Genomic DNA, 7,436 nt, shown 5'->3' on the forward strand with positions numbered 1-7,436 from the left:
ATATCTAACATTTTATCATTTCGACACACAATCAATATAAACGTGTGTGTCTTTATATATATATATATATATATATATATATATATATATATATATTTTTTTTTTTTTTCTTTTTGTACTGAGTTTCTGAAATCCAGTGTGTCCTATACACATATAGCACACCTCATTTGGGCGGGCCACATTTTAAGTGCTTGGGAGCCACATGCTGCAATTGTGACGAGTGGTGATCGTATTATGCAGCACAGTCCTAGAGGGCTGCTCTTCTTTTGCGTGGTTAAAACTGGCTCATGGTCCCTCTGTGCCACGGCCGGCCTCAACTCTCTAGAGACGGTGAAACACAAGATCCAGGCCCTGCAGCAGCAGGCGGACTAGGAGGAAGACCGCGCGCAGGTCCTGCAGCGGGAGCTGGACTGCGAGCGCGAATGGCGCGAGAAAGCTGAAGGTGATATGGCCGCCCTTAACCGAGGCATCCAGCTAGTTGAGGAGGAGCTCTACAGGGCTCAGGAACGACCAGCCACAGCCCTGCAGAAGCTGGAGAAGGTGGAAAAGGCCGCAGATGAGAGTGAGAGAGGAATGAAGGCGATAGAAAACCGGCCATGAAGGATGAGAAGATGGAGATTCAGGAGATGCAGCTGAAAGAGGCCAAGCACGTTGCGGGAGAAGCTGACCGCAAACACGAGGAGGTAGCTTGGAATCTGGACGCCCTGGAGGGTGAGCTGGAGAGGGCAGAGGCATGTGCGGAGGTGTCTGAACTAAAATGTGGCGACCTGGAAGAAGAACTCAAGAATGTTACTAACAATCTGAGGTCGCTGGAGGCTGCATCTGAAAAGTATTCTGAAAAGGTAGGCAAGTATGAAGAAGTAATTAAACTTCTGTCTGACAAACTGAAAGAAGCTGAGACCCGTGCCGAATTTGCAGAGAGAACAGTGGCAAAACTGGAAAAGACCCTTGATGACCTGGAAGAGAAACTTGCCCAGGCCAAAGAAGCGAACGTGGGCTTACATCAGACACTGGATCAGACACTAAATGAACTTAACTGTATATAATCAAAACAGAAGAGTCTTGTTCCACCAGAAACTCCGGAGCTCCGGGGATCTTTCTCTTCTCTTGTAAGAAGTTCCTTTTGTTATTGCCATCTTCGCTTTGCTGGATATGTCAAGCAAATTATGAATACATGACCAAATATTTTGTATCGGAGGGGCTTTGAGGGCCAGCTAAATCTCATTCCTTTCCTTCTCTTTTCCCCCAATGGCACCAGCTTTTTTAGCTCTCTTATTTTTTCCTTAAATTGAATTTATTCCTAAGGTAGGCAGGGTATTTCCTAGTAAGCATACTTTCTTAAGACGGAGGGCATTTGGTTCCTGGGAGAATAGGCAGCCCCACACGTTGAAGAACGCAGACTGCAATATCTAGTGGATCTATTTAAAATGCTGAAGAACATAACCCTTTGGGTCAAGGTTGGTCAAACTATAGGAGAGAACAGGGACCATCATATGAGTAGGGATTTTCCATCCAGAGCCAATAAAAGGGCTGGGTGGGGTGGGTGGGGGGTGGGCATTGTGTGGAAGTCATAACCCATGGATAGATTGACCTAAGAATCCAGGCCCTTCTCCACACTCCACCATGCAGAACAAACATTCTCTCAAGCAGTCAACATAGAATGCTTGGGAAATAGTCGTAATTACCCACTTATTTTCTGGATAGATCCTTGATGTTATGTTCTGCATATTTTCTTCGTTCTAAAGTTGTTTCTCTGGCCATTACAGGTGGCCCACGCCTGTAATGCCAAGATTTTGGGAGGCCAAGGCGGCCAGATCACTTGAGGTCAGGAGTTTAAGACCTACCCGGCCAACATGGTGAAACCCCGTCTCTACCAAAATTACAAAAATTATGATGGCGCCTGCCTGTAGTCTCAGCTACTCCAGGAGGCTCAGGCAGGAGGATCCCTTGAACCCAGAAAGCGGAGGTTGCAGTGAGCTGAGATCATGGCACTGCACTCCAGCCCGAGCAACAGAGTGAGACTCCATCTCAAGAAAAAATAAAATAAAAATAAAGTTGTTCTCTGAGGAGCAAATGTCTCATTCCAGTAATGACCCATCCATTCAGCAGGAATATGGTGGATTTCAGTCCAGTTCAGGTCAGCCATATCCAAAAGACTATAGGTCATTAATAAGTTGAGCAGAAGAGTTTTTTTTTTTTTTTTTTTCTTTCTCTTAGCAGAAAGGGCCTCTCTGGCAGCAGAGATTAAAAATTGGCCCAACTTCATTTCCTTACTTCAGGAAATAGCAAGCTGAAGATTTACTTATCTAGGACTTGAATTCCTTCTTTGGGACCAAGTTAATAAAAGACCAAGAAACTCCTGATTAAACTGGATAATGGAGGATTTTGCAGACAGGGTGCACACATTGGCTTTGTTTTACTTCTGTTTTCTCAGTTAACACCTCAGAGCTGGAACATTCCATATTCCCCAGCAGCATGTCGGAGCCAACTAAAGTTTACAATTCCGACTAAAAATCACCCTGCTTCTGGCTTATTTGAATCCCCTCTCCACCCCGCCCCACCACCCCGCTCCCATTTATTCAGCACCACACTACCCAGGAAATACACTAGCAAATTGTGCAATTGAATGAAATCCACACTTTTCTTTAGATTCTTGCAGCTGTATCATATGTAATAGTATCAGTTTTCTACATTTTGGTCAAATAAATTTTTACATAAACTCCAAAAAAAAAAAAAAAACTGGCTCAGGACACTGGGAAGCATATTCTCTGGCTGTGTAGCCCTGTGCTCTGCTAAAATTTGGTGGGCACAGTTCTGTGACTAAGGAGGAAGGAGAAAAAAATGCAGACAGCAACCTTTGCCATACCATCTACATTTTATTAATCTTCAACAGAGTCTTCCCTCTGATTCTAAAGTCACACTCTGGCCTGAGGCTGATCCTGAAAATCAGTCTGTGGAAATGGAAGGGATGTCTTTCCTTCCTGTCTCTCTTGATACCTCCCATCCCCCTATCATTCTTCTGCTCCATTCCCTGCATCTGTACTAGTCACCGGGGCTGCCATGACATTACCTCGGACATGGTGGCTTAAAGCACAGAAATGTATTCTTTTATAGTTCTGGAGGCCAGAAATTCAAAATCGAAGTGCCAGCAACGCCTGTAAAGATCTCGGGGAAACACATCCTTGCCTCTTCTGGCTTCTGGTGGCTCCTGGTCTTTGCTGGCTGCTAGACCCATGACTCCAATCTCTGCCTCTGTCTTCACAGTGTCTTCTCTGCTGTGTCTCTCTGTGTACTCTCCTCTTGTTTTAAGGATGCTGCCATGGGTTTAGGGCCCGCCTTAAATCCAGAATAATTTCAGCTCTAGATCCTTAAGTAATTACACCTGCAAGACAAGGTCTATTTCTAGACAAAGTCTATTTCTATAAAAGGTCATGTTGAGGGGGGCATTAATTTGGGAAGATATGATTGAACCCATTACACGATCTTTTCAGAACTCTGAACCACAGCCAGCGATTTTCCAACCGCCCTCCCACCACAGCCCTGAATTTCTGCTGCTTAAAGCCCCCTTACGTGTAGGATACCGAGAGCCAGGAAAGAGCTCAGGGAGCTCCTGGAAAACCTCCCCAATGGCTGGAAGACTCAAAAAAGATTGAAGAAGGATATCAAAGTAGAGAGGATACCACTGGAGGAGGCAGATGGGGGTGGTGGGCAGAGGGAGTGTGGAAGCAAGCTTTGCACACCTCCGCTATGAACACGTGTGTACCCACCATGCCCCAAAGATGGAACCCACACAAAACACTTTGCGTCCTGAGATAACACAACAAAATTAAAAAACCAGATCACTCTTTCTATTTCTAGTACCCCAAATAAATGAATCCTTAAGCATCTCCTGACAGTTGCTGATTACCTAGCAAAACGCCTTTATCCCCGACTCGTGGAAGGCTGGTTTCTGCAGATGCTGGGAAGATATTGACTGAAAATGTCCATTTGCCCATGAACAGACTAAGGGAAAGTTGGCAACTCCAGTAATTCTGCAGGGTTTGTTGTATATTTTTCCTTTTAAATACCTGTTGTGTTTTTTATTTTCTGGCTTCTTTGCGATTCTTTGCAAATGGACTTCTTGCTTTTGCGTTGAGTCTTCTTTTCAGTTTCTTTAGCTGTCAAGGGGTAAGACTGGCAAAGCTGACCTTCTCTAAGTCCTGTTGATTCTGTCTTCCATCTCTTCATTCTGTCCAGCTCTCTCCGCCTCTGCTCCGCCATCCTTGTTCATATCTCACTTGGACGATTGCAGCAGTTCTAATGGGCCAACCTGCAGCTTCCTGCCTACCTCCCGTCCATTTTCTACACAGAGCCCTCAAACCTGATGATGCCACCTTCTTGCTACTAAGCTGCACTCGCTCCCTACTGATCTTAGAATCATAGCAAATATATATGGCACTGTGTGCTAAGCGCTGTTAGAAAAATTTTACACACACCAATATTAATTACTATAATCCTCCCATGAATATCCTAATATTTCATATAAGCAAAATTAAGTTACCTAGCTATTCAGTGATGGAGCTGGGACTTGAACCCAGAGAGACAGGCTTCAGCATCTATATTCTCACCTGCCACTCTGGAATTGGCCAGGTAGCCTCTGAAACCTGCCATGCTCCCCCGCTTCCTTGTCAGCTTTCTTACTTCTGCACTGAGGACCTTGCCTGCTTGTACTTCCTTGTACCCTTCCTGCTCCTACCTACCACAGGGCCTTTGCACACACGCTGCCCTCTGCTGAGCATGCTCTTCCTTCCTTTCTAAGCAACAGTAACTTCTCTCTTTCCAGACATTGGTTCAAGGATGCCGTCCATGAGCTCCTCAAGTAAGTCAAAGACCTGAGAGAGGCTTTCAGAGCACTAAGAACGTCTCCTTTTCTCACATGTCTCAGTTCTACCTCCCATTGGTTTGGATGATTGTTTGATAATGTCCCTGCCTTCCCTCTCCCCACTTCCTCCAACTCAAGTGTAAACTCCATGAGGACAGTGTGTTTTGCTCTCTGCTATCCCTTCAGGACATGACATAGGCTCTGACTCACAATATTTGCATTTTCTAAACAGTCCTTACCGATGCAGTTACAGAAAAGCTAACAAGGAGAGAACAGAACGAAAACTGTGGTTGTCGTTGCAGGTCAGAGTTGTGGTTGTCATTCTCCGTGTGACCTGCTATCGTTGGCACCTGGTGCATGGACCAGAGAATGAGCAGGCTCTGCAGAGAAGAGAGCCTAGATCCTGGGACCAGAAGACCTTGGCATAACAGCCCATTCTCAGGGCTGATGTCTGCCATAGGTCTGTGGATTTCAGATGCTCTTTTGTTCCCTTCAAATTTTAATGTATTTGAAAGCAAAAGTCATGTTATAACAGAGCTGTACACTTAATGAAGTGCATTTTTTTGTTGGTCCCTATGAAGCAGTTATGAAATCAAGGGTGAGTACCACAATCAATGGCATTTGGGACTCGAGGAAATTCTATTTGTGGCCCTGGGTAAACTCTTTGCTTTTCTGTGTCCCAATTCCCTTATCAATAAAAGGGTAGGGTTGTTGTAAATATTGGAGATGTATGTAATGGCCGTAGTACAGTGACTTGTAGCTTTAATTCATCAATAGAAAATCTATTCTGCATTTCATAAAATATGTGTCAGATTAGTGTTTTGCTAGAATAATCCATATACTTGCATGGCCAGTTATATATTTGGCCACTCAATTTTAGAGAGCAAATGAGAGAGAAGATTTTGAGGGCTCTGTCTTCTTTACATTTTAATTAATTCTGTCTAAAACCTCTTGCTCACAGCTGTGAGTCACCGGCATAGCCAGCGGAGGGAGGCACCATCTAACCCAGCACAAGGGTGCGCTCTTAAAGCTCAATTTCCTTCACTCCTCCATTTTCTAAAGAATCTGCAAACATTCCTCATAGAACTTTGCTTCCCCCTTACATTGAAAATGATATGGAATTTGACTCATCTACAAAACACGTCACTTTTTATTTTATTTTTTAACTCAGGGCAATTACTCGTTCTATTTCTGCATCTAATGCTCTTCCCAGTTTATTCTTGGTGAGCGTTAGTCAGCGCAGCTATATTTCAGTAAAAGATTCTATTTGCTCCCAACCAGCGATGGGAGTATGGGGTATAATCTCAGTCAAGTCATCTGGAGTCTTCATTTACGTCACTGTTTGCTCGTCCTCGACTTAAGCCAGGACATGAGCAATGAGAAAAATTAAGCCTTCAGATGATTCTGTGGAAAATTATGGCTTTATGAAGGACCTCCCTTTACCCTTAAAAATATCACAGGCCCAGTAGATGTCTTAATCACATTAAACTTGGCAGACTAATGTGTACTAAGAATAAACTAGAAAACATACATTCCGATTAAAAACAGAAAAAGCAACTGTTGAGTTAGGGTAGAGAAAGGGTATCAAATGGATGGACGACAGCTTCCAAGTGAAGAGGTCCAAATGCCTTTTCTGATGATTGGGGTAGTCGGCCATGGTGAGAGAGTTCGAAGCAGACCTTTCCCACTGACTGACTTTGGTGGATGTTGGCAAATACTTTTCCTCTTTATTTATGCTACTATGAGGTTTTCTATTATTGGCTGTGGAACATATTTTTTTTTGTCTAACAGTTGATTTAACATTTGGAAAAAGTGAAAAACATCGAGAGCTAAGCTGGGTGAATGAAATTGGTGAGGAAGTAGAGTAATAGAGTGTGTGTGTGTGTGTGTTTGTGTGTGAGAGAGAGAGAGAGAATGTTTTCAATTGATTATAGTGGGTTGAATGACGACCTCTCCCCTGACCCAAAATAGATATCTCTATGTCTTCATCTGTGGAACCTATGAATGCAGCCTTGTGGCAGGCCAGGTCTCACTAATGCAGCGCTGAGTGAGTGGTGAAGTTAAATATGAAAGCTGGGAGAGCCAGTGCCCTTATACAAAGGCTGGAAGGTAACAAAAGCCCACCAGAAGTTTTTGCCCAGGCCTTTCCTGGGCCTTGAAGCATGACAAGATAATGGGGCATTCTTAACAGGAATCCTTAATCCGTTTAGGAATTAACAAGTTTTATTGAGGACCTGAAGAAACTTCCCTGGCCTCCACAGACAAGTTTATTGGGGGTCTGAAGGAATGCCCCAAACCTCCATGATTCAGCAGGAGACAAGATAAGGAAATCACCCCAGCACCTGGACTCATTGAGATTAAGTCAATTTGCTGAGGCTCCAGAGGAAGGTCTTCAGGACTCAGATCTTAGTTATTGATTAGAAGTTAATCACTTAGTTTTTAGATGAATGCACCTTACACATAAACATACAGCTTAGAAGGTATATAAGCTCTGGAAAACTTTGTAACTTTGAGTTGGTCTGGTGATATTTTCCAGGCCTTCTCCCTGTAACTGGTTACAGAAATAAAAACTCCT

The 7,436-nt window shown here is 43.8% G+C and overlaps 1 pseudogene across 1 annotated transcript; it reads left to right on the forward strand.

Moving 5' to 3' along the window:
• Positions 1 to 257: 257 nt before the first annotated feature.
• On the forward strand, positions 258 to 2,085 carry LOC100394822 (uncharacterized; annotated as a pseudogene). Its single transcript, XR_013533522.1, has 2 exons — positions 258 to 1,109; positions 1,767 to 2,085. The product of XR_013533522.1 is annotated as an uncharacterized LOC100394822 (transcript).
• Positions 2,086 to 7,436: the final 5,351 nt, after the last annotated feature.

Source organism: Callithrix jacchus, chromosome 3 (genome assembly GCF_049354715.1).
Source record: "Callithrix jacchus isolate 240 chromosome 3, calJac240_pri, whole genome shotgun sequence".
Classification (NCBI taxonomy): Eukaryota; Metazoa; Chordata; class Mammalia; order Primates; family Cebidae; genus Callithrix; species Callithrix jacchus.